Source organism: Helianthus annuus, chromosome 17 (genome assembly GCF_002127325.2).
Source record: "Helianthus annuus cultivar XRQ/B chromosome 17, HanXRQr2.0-SUNRISE, whole genome shotgun sequence".
Taxonomy (NCBI): domain Eukaryota; kingdom Viridiplantae; phylum Streptophyta; class Magnoliopsida; order Asterales; family Asteraceae; genus Helianthus; species Helianthus annuus.
Window position 1 is genome coordinate 79874543 of NC_035449.2, and position 23443 is coordinate 79897985.

The window sequence follows — 23443 nt, forward strand, 5'->3', positions numbered from 1 at the left end:
CCCTTTCCCCTAATAGGTGCCTTGGGGATAGAAGCACTTGGGCTAGCAGGAGTCTTCTTCCTTGAGGATTTAACGTTAGTGAGATCAGTGATGCTAAACTTCGAAGCTGACTTAGTGGATTTTCCAGCACCTACACAACCAAAACAAGATAAGTATCTTAGTTTTATTTGACTCTCATTATATAATTACTCTTTAAAATAGGATACTTACTTGACATTGTGACAGAACCGGAGGATACTTCCTGAGAATCTTGGGTGGTAACCTTGAAAGTTCTTATTTCAGGATCAAGCTTCTTGAAGGCCAAAAGTCTCTATTTTGCAGCAGGAGTCAACCTAAGATGAGAAACAGAGATAGCTGCAAAACGAGAAAACAAAAGAATATAAGTGATCCTTATACTAAAGGATAAGCTCTACGGTGATCCTTCCAGGATCCTCTATCCTACCGTGGGTAGCCCACTTCTTGGGTAAATCCTTCCCATCAGGGATGGTATCTCTCCTCACAAAAAAGAACCGCCGCTTTCAGTTAGTATCATTCTTGGTAGCCTTGAAGATCGGATGCTCCTCCCCAGGTCTATGTTTGAACAGATAACGATGGGAACCAAAGGTGGTCAGATCGTACAGCTCACCTAACTCGGCCATACCTAAGTCTATCCCCTCTTGCTCAATGATCCTCTCAAGGGTATACAAAACCCTCCAGATCATCGGCATAGGCTGTATATCAGATATGCCGGTCAAAGAGAAGAAGGCCTGGGTGAAGGCTGGAAAGGGATACGTGTAACCTATGGCAAACGGGGTCACAGGAAAGGCAACCCATGAATCGGAAGTGTGATTGCTCAGGGCAGTAGGATCATAGGCTTTGAACACAGTATTTGCAGGAAAATAACACCGAATCCTGTCAATCTGAGGATCAACGAAGATGCAGCGTTCTTTAGCAGAGTTCGTGATGATCCCTTGGCTCTTGAATGGGCTTTCTTTCTGCTGATCCTTAGAAGGAGAATTCCGGAGCAACATTTTTTGAACGAAATAGATACGAAAAGAAAAACAGAGCAAACAAGAGAGAAGATGAAGGGAAATACCTGTTCAATCCTCTGGTTGCGGTTATAAAGGGAGTACTTTCGAAATTTAAATGCAAACGATCCTATCTATATCTCCTATTTATAATCATGATTGTGCAGGGTTGTCACTTCCATGACGTCAGGGTTGCAACGGATAGTTCGTTTACAACGGCTATATATCCGTTGAGTTAGTTACAGATAAGATCGGGAAAATATAACTCGTTAATATTATATAATTACTCCTTATATTTTGGGGGCAATTGTTAGGGCAGGATTTTTTAATGACCTGTGATCCTTACATAATATCCTAACAGTGATCCTTGTTTCTGTGGCAGATAGTGATCCTCAGAAAAGCTTCAGGATCAGGATCATGGATCATCCTAAGGATCCTCATACTAACGATTGTTCTCTTTTGTTTCTTATGTTGTTTTGCAGGAATTACGAATTGGACCTGGTCTTGGCAACGTAATTAAGGAATCTTCCACGCTAATCTCGCACACGTATAACCGGAAATAGATGTTGTGGAGAATATGGAAACTTAGCACAATTTACGGGCAATTAGTTAGGCTAAATTTACTTCTATTTCTAAAGGGGTAACGAGCTAGTAGTTAGGTGACTTGCCTAAAATTCGACCACACACGCTTATATAAATTGCACTCTTGAGCATTTGGATGACACAACACATTTCTTACACATACTAGCATACTACACCATAGTGATCCTTGTACCTAGCTCGTTACCATCCGAAGTTGTAAACACTGTTTGTTATATTGAAGTTTGGGGATCGGTAGTTTCCATCACCCGAGGTTTTTTATGCCGGAGGTCATTCATTGATCAAGGGCTTTTTCCTCGTATAAATCTTTGTGTCACTTGTGCAGTTTTCATTTAAGTGATCCTTATCTTTGTTCATCATACCAAGCATCATTCCCCGTTTACAAAGAGTTTGGTTGCATTATCCTTGTGTGATTTTTGACCAAAACAATACCCATGTCGCCATCTTCATCATCTATGGTGGGTTTCACCTCCAAACACCTAATTGATCAAAATCATACATAACACATGTTCTGTATGGTGATTCTAACACATAATGTTGCTTAATTTCATACAGTTTCATGGATTGATCAAAAACCCACTTCTTACAAAATCACCAAATCATAAATTACAACTTACTTGATGTGAAGAACACCTGAATGATCATAATCTCAGTTCATGCTTCCGATTTTGAGCCTAATTTCCTTGTCAATTTGGAGGTTCTTCATGGATTAGGGTTTACACCACTCTCCTTTTTCTCCTGCTGTGTTCGATCCACCAGGCACGCACACACAGTGTGTGTGTTAAATTTTCTTATTTTTATTCTTTTATTTAATTTTAAGTTTCCACTTTGGCAACCTTAGTCCCTTTAGTTTATGATACCATCATAATTTCCACTAAATTTCATCCCTTTACTTATCTTGTTAGGTTTTTAACTAAGTTTAATAATCTAGTTATTGTATTTCATTTAAGTAAACATGGTGTCATACCTGCGAATTTAATAATTCGAGTTTTGGGGTATTACACTAAAAGTGCCTTCCCCTGGACGGGGTGCGGGTATATCCTGCAAGAAAACAATAGGCAGGTCGACTCGGTGTACATCAGACTCCTGAGGTGCCCTCCCAAGTGGAGTCTCTGGGTGAAAAGGAGCAACATCAACATGTGCAGGTGCAAGTGGAGGAGTGACTGGCTCAATAACAGGAGGGTCAATGGGTGCAGGAACTGGATCTGGTATGAGTGGTGCAATGTCAGGTATGCCAAAAGGAACAGGGTCATGATCAGGCAAAGGCTCAGGAGTAGGTATCGGCTCAGGATCAGCGGGTGCATCAACAGGCTGATCAACAGGAATAAAATCAAGCTCAAGTCCAGGCTCAAAGTCATGTGGAGGAGACGGTGTAGCTGACATAGCTGTATCGTCGTCAGTATCGGTGGCATAACGTCACAAACCAACTGCCTGTAAGGCAGAAGATGACACAGACTCAAAAGAATCTGGGACAGAGTGTAAGCTAGAATCAGAAGAAATCTCGATAATGGGAATCCCCAGAAGTGGAATAGCAATAGTGTCCTCATCGAGCTCTCCGTCGCCATGGGCGTCATCGGGAGGACCATCAACAAACAGATCAAAATCGTCGTTAAAAAGATCGTCAAAAGGCCAATCCTCAGGAGGAATGACCATAAGAGGAACATGAGCGAGGATCGGTGCCACGACATGCTCACCATCGGGGTGACCGATAATAAGATGATCGTGAACTGGAATGGGAATAATAAAAGGATCCTCGTCTGGGATACCATCAGCAAATGGTAAATCATCTCCGAAATCGGGCAGCGCAAATGGCTGAAAATCGTCGTTGTCGTCGGATATCATCTCTGGGTCACTCTCGGTATCAGAAGTAAAGATCTCTGGCTCGGGTGCAATCTCGTCATCTGAGACTATAGCCATGGGGTCATCGGTATTGGGCAATCCACTCTCGGATGATGACATAGTGCCTGTAACATAACAATCATAACATATGCACATATATCAACTACTAACATCAAGCATGTAATCAATGACAATGTAATCATGTAATCAAGTATCCTTCCTAGTCTCCCAGACTAATCCACACAGTCTCCCAGACTGACCTACCTAGTCTCTCACACTAAACCACACAGTCTCCCAGACTGAACTACCTGGTCTCTCAGACTAAACCAACAAAATGACTATGCATCGTGTTTTTCGTCTTTTCATTTGTAAAAATATTTTTTCCCTGGATCTAAGCGTTTCATGTATGCAATGAAAACATGTTGTAAAAAATATTTTCGTGAGAGCCCTAAGGATTGTAGTCTAGACTCGAGAAGGAATCCTAGTTTGCTACAATCGAAGCTCTGACACCAAACTGTCACACCCTGACTTTTGCAGAAGCGTGATTATGTGTGACTTGCTTAATATCATTGCATTCAATTATAACAACGACTATATGATAAAACCATAGATGTTTTCATCCATTAATTAAGTTTAAAACATATCAACATTGTTTTGATACGTAGACTCCAAATTCCAAATTACAAACCATACAAATTGTTTATGAGTTCACAAGGACTCATCAAAAGACTCCAAATAAAACCAAGATTTGGAAGGGGTGTCTTGTCCAGGATAGGAAACCCTAACCAAACCCCAAAACTATGGATGGCATCTCTTATTCTTAACAACACTTGAAACTTCCGAATGCCCGCCAGATCCACATTCTTAATTCTCTGAAAACATGTAGTTTGAAAACATCAACAAAATTTGAGCGAGTTCATGCATTTGTTTTAGTGTTTGAATTAACCTTTGAAATCATTGTATGTATGTTTGTAAGTGAATATGAACAGATCAATTAATAGTTTGCAAGTCCATCAACATGTGTGCAACGGTGTAGGAAGGCTCCATCCTTTGCGTATTTCGTACTGGGCCTCCCGGCTGGAACGACATAGTCACCACATGCGGTCAATTCGCGGACCCATGGGTGGGGCTCGCAACACCCAAATAGATCTATCACTCATGTCCCTCGGTCCTTATAAAGGATTAATGGTTTCAAGCTAACGCCTACCCATTCACATGATCTAATAGTTCATTTCATTCGTAATCGAAATCATTTGTAATATGTACTTCACCCTCGAGTTATAAAACGAAAACCATTAAACAAAAGGGGGACATGAACTCACAGTCTTGTGTCTTCAATCACTGTAACTCAAGCTTCTTCATGTAAACACGACTACCTACAACGTACTAATGACTATTAGACGAGCGGGCCGTGCTTTGACTCAGTATTAATGTTTTTGAGTTACGTTCTTTGTATCTTTGATATTATTCCATGTTATATAGTTATTTGTTAAAATATAAATATTTTAACTTAAATTATATTTACTAAATTTTTGGAATAATTGTTAAAATAATTTATATTAACTTAATACCTTTCAAGTACTTATACATGTATTTCCTTCCCAAGGATGGGTGTATTCGTATTCTTGTATGTGTATTTTTGCCATGTATTGGGGTCGTGTATTCCGGTGTGTATTTATACGTACGAGAATACGTATTTTATATATTGTATTTATTAAGTGTTCTTTATACTTAATTTCATATAAATTTTTCCGGAACATTATCTTTAATAAGAGTTTACCAATATATATTTCCAAAATATATATTTCAATAAATAATACTTAGAAAAATTATTTATAATTCTTCTTTGGCAAAAATATTTGTATTTTCTCATAAGTTCCAAAAATAATAGATTTTCAATTCTAACTTGGAAAATATATATAAACTTATTTTTCTCCAAAAAAATGATATATTTCATATTTATTTGAAAATATATCTTTCACCCCAAAAATATTGTATTTCATGTTTGTTTAAGAAAATATATATTTCTTTCAAAAATAATATATCTTCTAAAAATTTCAAGAAAAATATATATTTATGCTTACCAAAAATAATATATTTTTCTTTTGTCAAAAATATGATATATTTTTGTAGTAATTGTAAAAATCATATTTTTGTTTCCTTGGTGTCCAAAATATTATTTACCAAGATATACTTGTGAATAGGATTCCGGAATATTTTCTAAATTACATTCCTTGTTCGGTTTCTCCAATATTTTGGATATAATTTGTGTATTTAATTCTTGGAATTTTGGATTGTAATTTTTGGTATTTGAGTGAGTTATATTATTTCAAGTCCTAAAATAATATAACTAATACACATAATATACAAATAAGCACACACATGGTGTTATCTAAATATATATTTCCTAAATACATATTTAGTCACTTTTTTTTTATGAAAACCAACCTTCAATAATTATAATTTTTGTAACAAAAATTATGGCAAAGTTTATGTGAGAAATTCATAGTTTAAAATACATTTGAAAATACTTGTTTAGAAATATTTTTCTAAGTGTTTAATTTTTAGAAAAATTTTGCCATAGTTTCCCCTAAAAATGGGGGTTTCCATGCTTTCAAGCATATCATTTTCTTTTGTAAAAATCAACACAATCAATCAATAATCAACAATAACCAATCTTTACTTACCAATCTTTCCAAAATCAAGCATAATCTAATGCTTCATGAACTTGACTATTTGTAAAAATTTGTAGTAACTTACTAGTGTTCTTAGTAAGCCTTGTTACCTTCTAAAGTGTGATTGATTCTTTGAAAACTTCATTTCTAAAGAATATGGATCTTTACAACTTCAAAGCATATTTTTCAAGAATGTTTCTTCTTAAACTTTTCTTGTTACATAAGTGTTTCTACACTTATTTAACCTTTAAAAATGAGGTTCATTTATGTAAGAACCAAGATTTAGTAAAACTTATATTTTTAACTTGGTTTCTTGAGAAATCATCCATGAAATTTTTAGATCTACATGATTAACAACTTACTTTGATCATTATTTTACAAGAAAACATTATGTTTTTTCAAGTTCATGCTTTATGTGTGGATGATCTATCATCCTGCAACATTTCTATTTTCCCATCTTGCTAGATTATGTTTTTAATCATGATCTACCAAGATCATGTGATGATCTACATCATATACATGAATAAACAACAATCAACAAGTAAATCATCACATAAACAACTTAGTTTCTTCATTAATCATGCTTATGTTCAAGTTTACTTCTCATGATTCTTAGTGTTCTTTATGATTAACATTATGATTCTTCTTTTAACCACTTAAAATGGAAGTAAAATAGCAAGTTCAAAGTTCTTACCACTAGCACAAGGCTAGGGATGATTAAGTGAAGAAAACAAGTGGGTAAAAGCAAATAAGAGAGGTCCTTGATCTTCCGAAAGCTCCTAGCTCCTTTGTATGTCTTCTAACACCTTTGTATGAGCTTGGATTATATGGGAGTGGATGAATGATGGTGGATGTGTGGGTGTTTGGGTGTGACAACCCTAGTTTCCAAGGTCTTTACTTGATAGATTACCTGTTTTATGAATTGTTTTTCGTAATTCTTTGTAGTATATCATGTTATATCCTGTTCATGCTTGACATATGTGCATGTAACTATCTTGAATAATAAACTGTGAAGTATGTGTATGAGGTGTATTATTATTATTATTATTATTATTATTATTATTATTATTATTATTATTATTATTATTATTATTATTATTTTATTTTTGTATACAACAAAACTAGGAACCTTCGCCACCCACACACTCAATGAATTTGGAACCTTCGCCGAAACAACCACTCGACGAAGCTTAAGACCTTCGTCACCCACAAACTCGGTGAACATTGTAACCTTCGTCACACCAACCTTCGTCGCACCCACCACTCGACGAAGCTTGTAACCTTCGTCGGGAACGGGCTTTGGCACAAGACTGTTTCTGTCGGCCCAATCTCATTTACGTTATAATCCAAGATATCACAATCACATCAGAACCGTATAGAAACCCTAGAACATCTTTCTCTGTGACGGCGACTTTGATCTTTTGTGAAGCTCTCAGACATACGTATCTGTTAGGGCAGGATTTTTAATGACCTGTGATCCTTACCTAATATCCTAATAATGATCCTTGTTTCCGTGGCAGATAGTGATCCTCAGAAGAACTTCAAGATCAGGACAATGGATCATCCTAAGGATCCTCATACTAACGATTGTTCTCTTTGAATTTAATGTTGTTTTGCAGGAATTACGAGTTGGACCTGGTCTTGGCAACGTTATTAAGGAATCTTTCACGCTAATTATCACATGCATAACCAGAAATAGACGTTGTGGAGAATATGGAAACTTAGCACAAATTACGGGCAATTAGTTAGGCTAAATTTACTTCTGTTTCTAAAGGTGTAACGAGCTAGTAGTTAGGTGACTTACCTAAATTCAACCACACACACTTATATAAAGGGCACTCTCGAGCATTTGGAGAGGACAACACATTTCTTACACGCTATAGCATACTACACCATAGTGATCCTTGTACTTAGCTCGTTACCATCCGAAGTTGTAAACATTGTTTATTATATTGAAGTTTGGTGATTGGTAGTTTCCATCACCCGAGGTTTTTTATGCCGGAGATCATTCATTGATCAAGGGCTTTTTCCTCGTATAAATCTTTGTGTTACTTGTGCAGTTTACATATAAGTGATCCTTTTCTTTATTCATCATTACAAGCATCATTCCCCCGTTAACAGAGAGTTTGGTTGCATTATCTTTGTGTGATTTTTGACCAAAACAGTTTGGCGCCCACCGTGGGGCAATTGGTGCTTCATTCATAAGAAAGTTTCCCGTTGGTGATCATTCCGGATCGTTGCATACATGGCTTCATCATTGAAGAATACCTCTACAGCGATGTCTGCAGTCAATTCATCTCAGGGCATTCCACCTTTGCCTCCACCACCTGCTGGATCTCAGAAAAATGCTGAGAAGAGACCTACTCCCATTTTCTCTAAACCTCCATCTTCTTCTGCTCCAACTTCTTCTGCTCCCAGTACTAGTGTTATGTTTACTTTGATTTTGCAGATGAGGGATCGTATTCAGCGGCAGGATGAAACTAATGACAGGATCCTCAAGGAAATCGGAGATCTCAAGAGACAAAAGAAAACGGCAGAGGATCATTCTCCACTGGTGCCCAAATTTTTGAATTTTGATACTCCGATGATTACTTCTCAGCCATCAGAGATCCCAGACATTCAACATGTGGGAGGACCAAGAGGAGGGCACTTCGGTTCAGCAATAGTGACTCAGGCATCAGGTTCATATTTCCAGCCAGCAGGATCCTATCCTCAGCATATGGGATACTTCGTGAATTCAGGAGCCTACTCAGGAGCGCAGCAGGTTCAAGGATCCTCCTTTGTTCCAGGATCATCCCAGGTTCAAGGATCCTCCTTTGTTCCAGGATCATCCCAGGTTCAAGGATCCTCCTTTGTTCCAGGATCATCCCAGGTTCAAGGATCCTCCTTTGTTCCAGGATCATCCCAGGTTCAAGGATCCTCCTTTGTTCTAGGATCATCCCAGGTTCAAGGATCCTCCTTCGTTCCAGGATCATCCCAGTTTCAGGGATCCCTCCAGATGCCAGGATCCTTGAAGAATTTGCAAACAGGAAGTTCAGATGTCCATCAAGGAGATTTTATTCCAATGCAGACCATTGCTTCCACTGGTCCCTCCATCATCCCAGAGTCCCAGCAATATGGATTCACATCCAGTATTCCTAACTTGAACCCAATGGGAGGTAACACTTTTTCTCTTACCACTAACCATGGATTCATGCAGGATGCAGGTATCAACCATGCTATGGCCAAAGAACTGCAGAAACTGAAGGATATGATATCAAGTGTTCTAGGGGTGGTCAAACCTATCCCGGAGATTCCAGATGGAAGCCATAAGGTATCTCGTTTTGCACCACCAATTTGTGATGCTGAGATACCCAAAAGATTCCATATCCCAACTATGAATTGTATGATGGTTCAACGGATCCTGAGGAACACATAGCACAATACAGGGAAAGGATGGAGATCAATCCGATTCCAGAAAGGTTAAAGGAAGCGTGCCTATGCAAGGGATTTGGATCCACTCTTACTGGATCAGCTCTCAAATGGCTGCTAAGTCTTCCCCCTTACTCTATTACTTCATTTGCTAACCTAGTTAACTTATTCAATAATCAATTTTCTTGTAGCAGAAAATTTGAACGTTTGACTAGTGATTTATATAGGATAACTCAGGGTCATAATGAATCATTAAGGGATTACATAACCAAATTTAGCAAAGATTCCTTGGACATTCCCAACTTGGATATAGCCACGGCTGTTGAGGCCTTCAAAATGGGATTGCTTAGGGATTCATTGTTCTATGATGATCTTGTTATGATACCATGCAGGAACCTAGACGAAGTAAGGACTCGGGCACTCAGGTTCATCCGGCTAGAGGATGACAAGAGGATCCAGGAGAGACAAGCAGGATCCTCAAAACAAGAAAAGCAAGGATCCTCTTTCAAAAACAACAAATTCAAATCCTATAACAGAACTGACAACCAGAACGTGCATGCGGTTGACCAAGAAGAGGATGATGAGGATTATCCTCCGATTTCTGAATATTGTTTTTCCGTTGATAACCATGAACTAATCCTTGCAATGCAGAATCTCGGAGAAAAAGCCAGATGGCCCAGAAAAAAATGACAAACCAGCCGCAATTAAAGACAAATCAAAGTGGTGTGCATACCATGAGGATTTTGGGCATTTAAAAGAGGAATGCATCGCATTGAGAAAGGAAATCTGATATCTGCTGAGCAAGGGGCATTTAAAAGAGTTGTTGGGAAGAAAAAAGCCAAGGACTCAGGATCCTTAAAGGATCCCTGAAAAAGCTCCAGCTCCTCCGGCAGATGCACAAGTGATAAACTTTATTTCTGGAGGATCAGACATCTGTGGTACATCCTTCTCAGCAGCTAAAAGGCACGCAAAGGAAGCTAAAATGGATAATGGAGAAAGACCTATTCGAACATCAAGTGTCTCGGAAGGAAAAATGATAACCTTTGATGAGGATGATCGCGTAGACATCCAGGATCCTCATCATGATAGTTTAGTTATTACTCTCTTTATTTCTAACCATTTTGTCCGCAGGATCCTTATTGACGGAGGAAGCTCAGTAAACATTATCCAGCTTGATGTTCTGAAGAAAATGGGTATCCCTGAATCAGATATCACACCAAGATCCTCCGTGCTTGTAGGATTTAGTGGAGAAACTAAGAGAACCCTGGGGGACATCAAACTCCTAATTTATGTGGAAGGATTACATAATTATCAAAAATTTTGTGTTATTGACTGTTTATCTTGTTGTAATGTTATCCTTGGCAGGCCCTGGATACACGATATGAAGGCAGTCCCATCCACCTACCATCAATATGTGAAGCTCCCTAGCCCTTGGGGAATAGTCAAGATCGATAGTGATCAGCAGGAGGCTAAGGATTGTTACACCTCATCAATGAAACCAGCCTCGAAATCAAGGGAGCAATAGCAATTAAAGTATCCTCCAAGGGATGTCTTGGAGGCAAGAGAGCAGGATGTGGACGAAATCCTCATGGATCATGATGATCCTGAATCCAGAATCTATATCGGATCAGGGATCCTTGGCAAGATGAAAGAAGACCTCGTATCCTTCCTCAAAAGAAGAAAATCTACCTTTGCATGGAAACATGAGGATATGACAGGTATATCTAGGGATATTATCACTCATAAACTTGGCATTGACAGGTCATTCAAACCAATCCATCAAAAAAGGAGGAAGTTTGCACCAGAAAGAAATGCCATTATCCAGGAAGTGGTAGAGAGATTGCTACGAGCAGGTATGATTAGAGAAGTAAAATATCCAAGATGGCTAGCCAATGTGGTTGTTGTTCAAAAGAAAAATGGAAAGTGGAGGGTATGTGTCGATTTCACTGATTTAAATAAGGCATGTCCCAAGGATCCTTTCCCATTACCCCACATTGACTCCATGGTGGATGCAACGGTGGGTCATGAACTGTTAACCTTTATGGATGCTTCATCTGGATTCCAATAAATTCTGATGGAACCATTTGACCAAGAGGATACGACTTTTATGACCCCAACCGGTTTATATTGTTATATTGCTATGCTGTTTGGATTAAGGAATGCAGGTGCAACATATCAAAGACTGGTGAATATGATGTTCAAGGATCAGATTGGACAGACTATGGAAGTGTACATAGATGATATGGTGGTAAAATCCATAAAAGCTGAGGATCACCTAAGAGACTTGGAGGAAGCATTTGATATCCTTGACAGATATAACATGAAGCTTAATCCTTCAAAATGTCACTTTGGTGTAAAGGCAGGTAAATTCTTAGGATATATGGTAACCAAGAGGGGCATTGAAGCAAGCCCAGAACAAATCAAAGCATTAGTGAATATTAAATCTCCTGTCAACGCTAAGGATGTGCAAAGGCTAACAGGCAGGATAGCAGCTTTAAACAGATTTATATCCAAATCCTCAGAAAAGTGTAAAGAATTCTATGATATCCTAAGAAAGAACAAGAAATTCGAATGGACTGAGAAGCATGAAAGTGCTTTACAAACCTTCAAAGAATACCTGTCCTCAGCTCCAGCGTTGATGAAACCAGAAAAAAGGAGATGTGTTATCCTTATATCTTGCGGTATCCTCAAAAACAGTAAGTGCAGTCCTTGTTAAGGATCATGAAGGTACACAATATCCTGTCTATTATGTAAGTAATAGTTTACTTGATGTTGAATCCAGGTATTCACACCTTGAAAAAACTTATTCTTGCACTAATTATGGCATCTACTAAACTAAGACATTATTTTGAAACCCATGTTATTGTTGTTAGAACTAATTTTCCAATTAAGAATGTCCTCAGGAAACCAGAGATGTCCGGAAGGATGGCTAAGTGGGCAGTAAAGCTTAGTGCCCATGATATAAGATATGAGCCTAGAACAGCCATCAAATCTCAAGCATTAGCAGACTTTGTGGCTGATTTCAGTAGTGATTTACAAAAGGAAGTCGAATTGGAAGTCCAGCAGCTGGATGAGACCAAGGATCCTTGGATACTACATACTGATGGATCCTCAAATGTTAAAGGCACGGGGCTTGGTATACTACTAAAATCGCCACAGGGGGACATAATACCTCACTCCATAGCTTGTGAGTTCCAAGCCACTAACAATGAGGCTGAATATGAAGCCTTGATTGCTGGTTTGCAAATTGCTAAGCATATGGGGATCAGGTATCTTGAGGTATACGTGGATTCATTGTTAATCACTAATCACTTTAATGGATCCTATGTTGTTAAAGGTGAAAAACTAACCAAATATTTAGAGATAGTCAAAAAATTGGCACTCTCCTTTGTTTTCTTTAGTTTGACACAGGTACCAAGGGAAGAAAACACAGAAGCTGATGCATTGGCTAATCTAGGATCATCCTTGAAGATCCCAGAGGATATAAGTATCCCCATCATCCATATCCTGACCCCTGCTATTGAAAATCAAGTGACCATGGAAATAGAAGAGGATTCTGCAATGATCCCTAGTGAGGATACTCAATCCTGTTCAGGATCATGGATCTCACCAATCATGAGATACTTACAACACGGGGAGATTCCTATGGGAGAAAACCCTAGGGCTTCCAGAATTAAGGTATCTCAATTCACAATCTTAAATAATATGTTGTATAAGCGATCTCTTGCAGGACCATATTTGAGATGTATCGAGGATCCTGAAGTTCAAGAAGTTTTAAAAGACTTCCATGAAGGAGATTGCGGAAACCACACTGGGGGCAGGGCATTGTTCTCAAGGATCTTAAGGACAGGATACTACTGGCCAACTATGAAAAGGGATGCTGTGGAGTATGCTAAGAAGTGTGATCCTTGTCAAAGACACAGCAATATCCTTCACCAGCCGGCTGAATTTCTACATCCTATACCCTCCTCTTGGCCATTTATGAGATGGGGGATGGATATAGTTGGCAAGCTCCCCAAGGCACCTGTTGGAAAAGTGTTCATGCTGGCTATGACTGATTACTTCTCCAAGTGGATAGAGGCTGAAGCCTTTGCCTAAGTCAGAGAAAAGGAAGTTATATCCTTTATTAAAAGAAATATTATAACTAGATTTGGCATTCCTTCTGAAATTATATGTGATAATGGTTCCCAATTTATTGGGAGCAGAACTACTAACTTTTGCGACAGCTGGGGGATTAAGATGATAACATCAACACCAGTCCACCCACAAGCTAATGGTCAAGCAGAATCATCCAACAAGATCATCATCAACAATTTGAAGAAGAAACTTGGATCCAAGAAAGGGAAATGGGCAGAAGAATTACCTTATGTGCTTTGGGCTGATAGGACAACCCCCAAGAATGCTACTGGTCAAACACCATTCTCTTTGGTATTCGGGGCAGAATCAGTGATCCCAACAGAAATGGTGGTTCCAACTGCTAGAACAAGTACCCGTGATCCTGAGGAGAATGATGAAAACCTGGCTCACGACTTTGATACTATTGAGGAAATCAGGGATCTGGCTAGGATAAGGATGGCTAGCTACCAACAAAGAATGGCTGGTGCTTACAACAAAAATGTCAGGATAAGGAAATTCCAAGTTGGGGATATGGTATTGAGAAAAGCATTCCAGAATACCACCAATCCTGCTGATGGGAAATTGGCACCAAAATGGGAAGGCCCTTATTTGATTGAAGCCGAAGCAGGAAAGGGGGCATATAGATTGCTAACCATGGAAGGTAATTTGTTACCAAGAGCCTGGAATGCTGTCCACTTGAAGAAATATTTCATGTGAGCAGGATCCTCCTGGTACATATGATCCTTACATTAGAAGTATCCTTGAAGGATCCCTGAGGTGTCAATGATCCTTACCCTGCTAATGTCCTAATCTTGAACTATTTCATTTTCTTATTTTCTTATTTAAGGATAAGGATCATGTATCCTTCATCCTTCTCTCACAAGATTTTGAGTTCTGATAGTCCAGGTATCCTTAGCGTATTGTTGATAATCTTCAGAAACAATTCAGATCCTTGGGTTCAACCCCAGTTGTTTGGGCTTGTCCCCAGTTTCGCCTGTAGCGCACGATGATCCTGGTATAGTTCAAGTCTTTGGGACCAGTACTTGCTTTAGGGGCTGATAATTCAATCGTACTGGCTATACCTAGGATCCTACGTATAATGGTAGACGTACCATACATCCGTTCCTAAGGTTTCTAACGTTTTCACGTTAGCTAAGGTTTTGGCATTATCATGTCACTAAGTTTGGATAGTCGCCAGTAAGGGCCATACTCCAGTTCACCTATGATCTTTGGGCTTGTCCCCAGTTATCCTTTGGGCTTGTCCCCAGTTATCCTTTGGGCTTGTCCCCAGTTATCCTTTGGGCTTGTCCCCAGTTATCCTTTGGGCTTGTCCCTAGAATTGTTGGGCTTGTCCCCAGTTACTAACTTGTCTTTTATATTGGCTTAGTCCCAAGTTGTATTCTATTTTCAGGTTTTCGAAGTTAAACAACTAAGGATCCTCAATCCTTATTATCCACTAAGGTTTTTCTTATGGTTATCCTGATTATAGTGTTAAAGGTTAGGATCCTAACTTGGATTCTCAGGTATGATCCTTAACTGTTTTGATTTTATTCATTATTTTGAATAACCCCTGCACTTTGACAACTGAACCTATGATCCTTAAAATTAACTACTTTTTGGAAGTTTTCGACTATAGGATATTTGATCCTGGATCATATCCTAAATTTCTTAAACATAATTTGCTTAACTTTTCTTACTCAGACAAGTATAAATCAAAACAATTGAAAGTTTAAAGGATATACAAGGATAACATCACAAGATAAGTCAAAAGTTAAAGTTTTATTCATTCACAAAATATTTAACCCTTTAAAGTTGTCAAAATTGCCAACCCACGTTTCCACCAGCAAAACGTGGCCCGTCCACAAGGGTTGGCAAAGGGTGTCCATTGTTCATGCGGTCATAGCAGTGCAGGAAATAAAGGTCGGCAGGATAACAAGTGGCTTCATCCCCCAAACAGAGGATCCCTCCACCACCTATTATCCTACCTATTGTTCAAAGGATCATAGATCCTTACCCTAAAAACTATTGTTCAAAGTACAAACTATCAAACTATTCAAACAAACAACCACCAAACAAAAAAAAAAAAATTGGGCTCCGGCTAAGTCTCGAAATTTCCATCATCGCCCAATCCTGCAGCTCAATCCTTCGCTGTACCATCACCACCAGCTCCGCTTGCCTCACCACCTTGGTCCTTGCAAGTGCCTCCACCCTCAAGCATTGGGATCTCCTCAGCCTCTTCATCATCCTCCAGTTCAGCCAGCCTAGCCTTCCAGCCTTCGACATCCCAGGTAATCTTGTCAACAGCAGGATCCTGAGCTTCCATGGCCATTTGCAGCTGGATCTTGTACATAGCTATCGCGGCAGAGACCTTGGCATCCTGGGTGATCTCGTGCTTCTCATAGTCGAAGTTTATCAGCATCTTGGCGGCTTCCCCCTTGGTGGCCTGAAGCTCCTTCTCTAGATCAGCTATCTTGAGATCCTTCAACACACCAACCTGTTGAAGGTCAGCAATCTGGCGATCCTGATCCTCAACGTGGCCAACATATGTCTCTATCTCAGCAAATTTCTACAAGGAAGACAAGGAATAACATCAGAAACAAGTAATCCTCAAAACTAGCAGGATACACAAGCAGGGACAGTGATCCTTACCTCGTTGAAGTAATCCAGACACTGTTGGCGGAGCAGGGGCAGACCTTGCAAATCCTCAGCTTCAGAGGCCTTTCTCTTCTTGCCTCCCTTTCCCCTGATAGGTGCCTTGGGGATAGAAGCACTTGGGCTAGCAGGAGTCTTCTTCCTTGAGGATTTGACATTAGTAAGATCGGTGATGCTGAACTTCGAAGCTGACTTGGTGGATTTTCCAGCACCTACACAACCAAAATAAGATAAGTATTTTATCTTAATTAGAATTCCCGTATAGAATTAATCTTTAAATAAGGATACTTACTTGACATTGTGACAGAAGCAGAGGATACTTCCTGAGAATCCTGGGTGGTAATCTGGAAAGTTCTTATTTCAGGATCAAGCTTCTTAAAGGCCAAGAGTCTCTCTTTTGCAGCAGGAGTCAACCTAAGATGTGAAACGGATATAGCTGCACAACAAGAAAACAAAAGAGTGTCAGTGACCCTTATGCTAAAGGATAAGCTCTACGGTGATCCTTCCAGGATCCTCTATCCTACCGTGGGTAGCCCACTTCTTGGGTAAATCCTTCCCATCAGGGATGGTATCTCTCCTCACAAAAAAGAACCGCCGCTTCCAGTTAGTATCATTCTTGGTAGCCTTGAAGATCGGATGCTCCTCCCCAGGTTTACGTTTGAACAGATAACGATGGGAACCAAAGGTGGTCAGATCGTACAGCTCACCTAACTCGGCCATACCTAGGTCTATCCCCTCTTGCTCGATGATCCTCTCAAGGGTATACAAAACCCTCTAGATCATCGGCATGGCCTGAATGTAAGATATGCCGGTCAAAGAGAAGAAGGCTTGGGTGAAGGCCGGAAAGGGATACGTATAACCTATGGCAAACGAGGTCACAGGGAAAGCAACCCACGAATCAGAAGTGTGATCGCTTAGGGCAGAAGGATCATAGGGTTTGAACACAGTATTTGCGGGAAAACAGCACCGAACCCTGTCAATTTGGGGATCAGTGAAGATGCAGTGTTCTTTAGCAGAGTCTGTGATGATCCCTTGACCCTTGAAGGGGCTTTCTTCTGAAGATCCTTGGCAGGAGAATCCCGGAGCAACATTTTGAACGAAATAGATACGAAAAGAAAAACAGAGCAAGCAAGAGAGAAGATGAAGGGGAATACCTGTTCAATCCTCTGGTTGCGGTTATAAAGGGAGAAGTTCTTGATTTTAAATGCAAACGATCCTATCCCTATCTCTATTTATAATCATGATTTGTGCAGGGCTGTCACCTCCGTGACGTCAGGATTGCAACGGATAGTTCGTTCACAACGGCTATATATCCGTTGGGTTAGTTACAGATAAGATCAGCAAAATATAACTCGTTAATATTATATAATTACTCCTTATATTTTGGGGGCAATTGTTAGGGCAAGATTTTTAATGACCTGTGATCCTTACCTAATATCCTAATAATGATCCTTGTTTCCGTGGCAGATAGTGATCCTCAGAAGAACTTCAAGATCAGGACAATGGATCATCCTGAGGATCCTCATACTAACGATTGTTCTCTTTGAATTTAATGTTGTTTTGCAGGAATTACGAGTTGGACCTGGTCTTGGCAACGTTATTAAGGAATCTTTCACGCTAATTTCGCACATGCATAACCAGAAATAGACGTTGTGGAGAATATGGAAACTTAGCACAAATTACGGGCAATTAGTTAGGCTAAATTTACTTCTGTTTCTAAAGGGGTAACGAGCTAGTAGTTAGGTGACTTACCTAAATTCAACCACACACACTTATATAAAGGGCACTCTCGAGCATTTGGAGAGGACAACACATTTCTTACACGCTCTAGCATACTACACCATAGTGATCCTTGTACTTAGCTCGTTACCATCCGAATTTGTAAACATTGTTTATTATATTGAAGTTTGGTGATCGGTAGTTTCCATCACCCGAGGTTTTTTATGCCGGAGATCATTCATTGATCAAGGGCTTTTTCCTCGTATAAATCTTTGTGTCACTTGTGCAGTTTACATATAAGTGATCCTTTTATTTATTCATCATTACAAGCATCATTCCCCGTTAACAGAGAGTTTGGTTGCATTATCGTTGTGTGATTTTTGACCAAAACAGTATCGGTTAGTGGCCTCTTGTTATAATCTGCTATGTGCTTGGTAATTGTATATTGTGTTGATGATTAGGGTTTGAGGATCTATATATTCTTAATGCTTCGAATCCTTATGATTGATGGTTGTTCATACTGATCGTGTATTTTAGGACTGTGATGGAATTGGTCTCGTGATTATGTTATCATGATAAACTATGTGATTGGTTAGGTTGCTTATGAGTCGATTCCGATGATATGTGTTACGTGCTGTATCGATACTGATTTGTGATGTCACATTATCTAATGTGGATGATAAACCAATTATAATGATTGTAGCCGTAACATGTTTTAAAAGTGGAATGAAACTTTTACTTGGATTGATTTCAATAATGCTAATCATATGATAGGAATGATGGCATAAGTATGTAACTGTTAGAATGTATTAGGGTTCCTGTGTTTCATAACTGTTGATGATGACCATGCTTAACCCGATGAACCTTTCACCCGACGAAGTCCCTACCCGGCGAACCTTCATTTGACGAACTTTCAATGGACGAACCTTCATTCGGGGAACCTTAAGCCGATGAAGCTTCAAGCTTCGTCGTGAATCCTTCGTCGCGCCTTGTATCGGTGAACTCTCAAGGTTCGTCACAACCTTCGTCGTGCCGTATGTCGACGAACCTTAAGGTTTTTCGTGAAGTTAAGTTAGTTAACTCTGTTAAGTTAAGTTAGTTAACTCTGTTAAGTTAAGTTTGTTAACTATGTTAAGCCTGTTAATTGATAGCTATGTTAGAAAGACATTTATGTGAAGCATGAATTGTATGAATTTGAATAACTGTTTACGCGATACATTATGTTAACTGCCAAGCCACTATGTGATATTAGATTTGCATGTGAGTCATTACGAACGTAAACTGATTGTGTATACGTGCATACTATAGGCCTTGACTGATTATTTGAGAGCACGTAATTTAGCATACCGAGCAAACCGAGGTGAGTTCACACTTTTCACAAGGCATGGGATTCCCAAGGGTTAGGAATGGGTAAAGGATTGAAACTAAAACTGCGTGATCTCCTGGTTTGCAACACGTACACACCCTCTTTATTAAAGGGTGACAACATGTGATAAGTACTTAATCGGAACCTGCGTAATCTCCTGGTTTGGGGATTACGTACACACCCTCTTTATTGAAGGGTGACAACATAGATACTAGACCAGAAATCTCTATCATGAAGTCCCTCCTTTTATATCTACTTAATCGCCATGCCAATGGCGAGCGGGTCATTAGTTTGATAGCGCTATTTAGGTTTGACAAGCCTCACACCGTGCCGCAGAGGACGAGCGTGAACTAATGGATCTGGGCACTAGTCAATGATGATAGATATTGACGTCAGGGCACCAACTTACTTTACTCAGTGGTCGATATGGTAAACGGGTCTAGTGGTTCACATGGGGAAGCCCCAACTGATTATGGACATGTTTGGGAAATAGGGTAAACTGGTTAACTTATGACTTACAAGTGAACTCATGGTTTTTGAAACAACTTAACAATGAACACCAACTGTGAACTCGCTCAACTTTGTTGTTGACTCATTGTTACATGCCTTGCAGGTCGTTAGGTATTTATGGCGCTTGCACGAGGAGGCGTGGTCGTTGTGGGACATGGATAGTCATATGCCATGTTAAACATTTGATATATTTAAACTTATACTTTGGTTTAAAACATTATGCTTCCGCTTACAACCAAACTACGTTTTGTTTGGACACCAATTATATTGTGTTGGGTTTTATATTTATTTACATGCTATGTTCAATATGATTGGTGGCTTGATCCTGGTCAGTCACGCCTCCTTGCGGTTATACTCCACGTGTGGATTTTGGGGGTGTGACATTGGGGTCGGCCGAGAACAAGGAGGAGAAGAGGAAGAGAAAGTGTGTGTTTTAGTGTGTGTTGTTATGAGATGATGATCTTACATGTTATACTTATAACCATCTTAAGTGTTTAACCCATGGTTCTAGTGTTCTCCAAGTGCCAACATAATCCAATTAAATATTAAAACAAATCCACATGTGGGGGCCATGTCGGGGCCGTAAATAGGTGGGGGGGGGGTAGTAGACTAGGGTAAAACTAAACTAGTTACATTAAGGTTAAAATGTAAGTATTAGTTAGTTATATTAGTTACTACATATTCAGGAGGTGTTATGATGTTCGGGGATCATAACTAGCTTGGTAATGTTAAAATAGTGCTTCTAGTGAACAATTGGTGTTTCGGGTAGTGTCCGGTTGTTCGGTTGGTTACTGGTTCGTTAAAGTGCTAAACTATGCAGTTTAGTGTGCTTTATGTACCTTTTTGTGACACTTTTGATTCCCGACACTTAGGAAAGCATTCAAGACCATTTAACTATTTTTCTGCATGATTATAGATTGTTTAAATGCTAATTTTTGCTGAATTTTGCTAAATTCAGCACTTTATGTGAGTTTTTGGCACTATCCGGCACTTAAACTATCTCTAGGAATGCAGTTTTGTGATCCTTACTTTCCTACACACTATTCTAGAGTCACATTTGGTTTCTGGCCCATTCTATGTCTCAACACACTGTCTGCCTATATGCTGAGTTCTGTCAGCATTTTCCTGATTTGTCTGATAATTGTGCTAACTGTATTTAATGCATCTTTTAAGTAAATAAAGTTCTCATGCAATAATGATATGACATTAAGCAATATGTGATGCACATGTATGTATATGGCAGTAATCAGAAAGCAGTTAATTGCAAATTCAACACAGTCATTAAGCACTAATCATGGTTTAATAATTGTACGGATACCTGAATTTTTGACAGTTGACAGCATGCCATAACACTCCCATTTTTCTTTCACTTTCAAGAAGATCTAAACATATCCAAAGGTGTATGGAGGCTATGTAAGGAAGCTTCAAGCACTAGAAGTTTAAGGACCTCATTGTGGAGCTATTAACCACCTTCTTTGCATCATCTTCTTTTTTCTTGAGTTCTTTACCACTTCCCTAGCCACAAGAGCTAGTGGTAAGCATCATAAACCTTCTTTTACTTCAAGTTAGTGTTATGTACAAGTTACACCATCTAAAAATCTAAACTTTGAAAGATGAAGACATGAAGATCTAACATAATCTAAAGAAAAACAAGTGATTTTAGTGTTGTTTTATGTATGATATGAAGTTGTTGTTCTTGATCTTGTGTTTTTAGTTAGATCCATCATGTGTAAGCTTGTTAGAAGCTTAGATCTAACAAATTTAAGCATGGATCTTGAAAGATCCATGAAGAAACTTGATGATGAACTTGAAGATCTTTAAAGTAAGCTTGAAAATGGATTTTGCATGATCTTGAAACCACTAAACTTATGAATGATCGATTTTGTGAAATAAAATTTCATTAAGGTTTATTAAAGTTTACAAAGAAGATTGGATCTAAGTAGATCTAAGTGTTTAATGTATGGAACCAAAAGACTACATATTTTTATGAAGTTTCAAGTTCATCACATGAAAAGTATGATGGTTTTAGTGATTCTTACTTGTTAAATTTGTTGAATCTTGAATTTTGGTGAATAAAAGAAAATAAACACATGTTTTAAAAACATGGGAAACCTCCAATTTTAGGGGAAACTATGTCAAAAATATTTAGAAAAATATAAAGTTTGGTGAAACTTTTCTACAAAAATTTTTATACAAAAATTTGTTTGGTGAAACTTTTATACAAAAATTTTTATACAAAAATTTTTATACAAAAATTTTATAAAATTTTTATAAAATTTTGACACTTAGAAAAATATAAAGTTTGGTGAAACTTTTCTACAAAAATTTGTTCAAAAATATTTAACAAAGGTTTCCCTAATTTTTTATACCAAATACAAGTTAAGAAAATAAAGTTTTCTTCAAGACTAAAAACAAGTATAGGTATGTATGTTTTTAGGAAAAATATATATACTTAGTGGTTACAAAAATTATGTGCGATGTGTATATTATATGTAATATATATATTAGTGTATGTTAGGAACTTGAAAATACACTAAATACTCCTGAGGAGTATAAATACCAAAATACACAAAAAAAATATACAAGGAAATACTTATAAATAAGATATACAAAATTACCCATAAATGGGTATATGGACAAATACCAAAATATATATTTATATAAATATATTCCTTACGAATTTATGGACTTGGACAACATTTGGACAATATTGGACAAATATATATATATATATATATATATATATATATATATATATATATATATATATATATATATATATATATGGACAAATAGATATAATTACTACAACTAAATGGAAACTATACAAAACCGGACAGGTGACAAGAATAAATATATATATTTAACAGGTATGACAATATATATATATATATATATATATATATATATATATATATAGGGGGCTGCTAGAATGAAAACCACCTCGAGTTGTAAGAACCGCGAGAACTACACCCCACGGGTGGGCGTTCACCACGATTTTTTTTTTTACAACTAGGTGTGTAAATTATAAACACAGCCGTAAAAAAAAAATTTTAAACGCCGCGGCCGGGGGGGTAGTTTTTTACACCACAAGTTTGGTGAAAAAAAAAGAAAAAAGAAAAAAAATTAAAAACACCAAACTTGTGGTGTAAAAAACTACCCCCTCGGCCGCGGCGTTTAAATTTTTTTTTTACGGCTGTGTTTATAATTTACACATCTAGTTGTAAAAAAAAAATCGTGGTGAACGCCCACCCGTGGGGTGTAGTTCTCGCGGTTCTTACAACTCGAGGTGGTTTTCATTCTAGCGGCTCCCTATATATATATATATATATATATATATATATATATATATATATATTATAAAGAGGCATGTCAAAGAGGCTAAGGCAGAAAGAGGGGACAAACCAACAAGGATGATGTTGGTGCACTGAATGTTTGTTTACTACGTCTTAATCGAGTCTTAGGTCTAGATAGGTTGTTTAGGAGTTGGAAACAAGAAAAGTGGATATTGTATGTAATTCCGCTTGAAATGACAAGATGTCATTTCA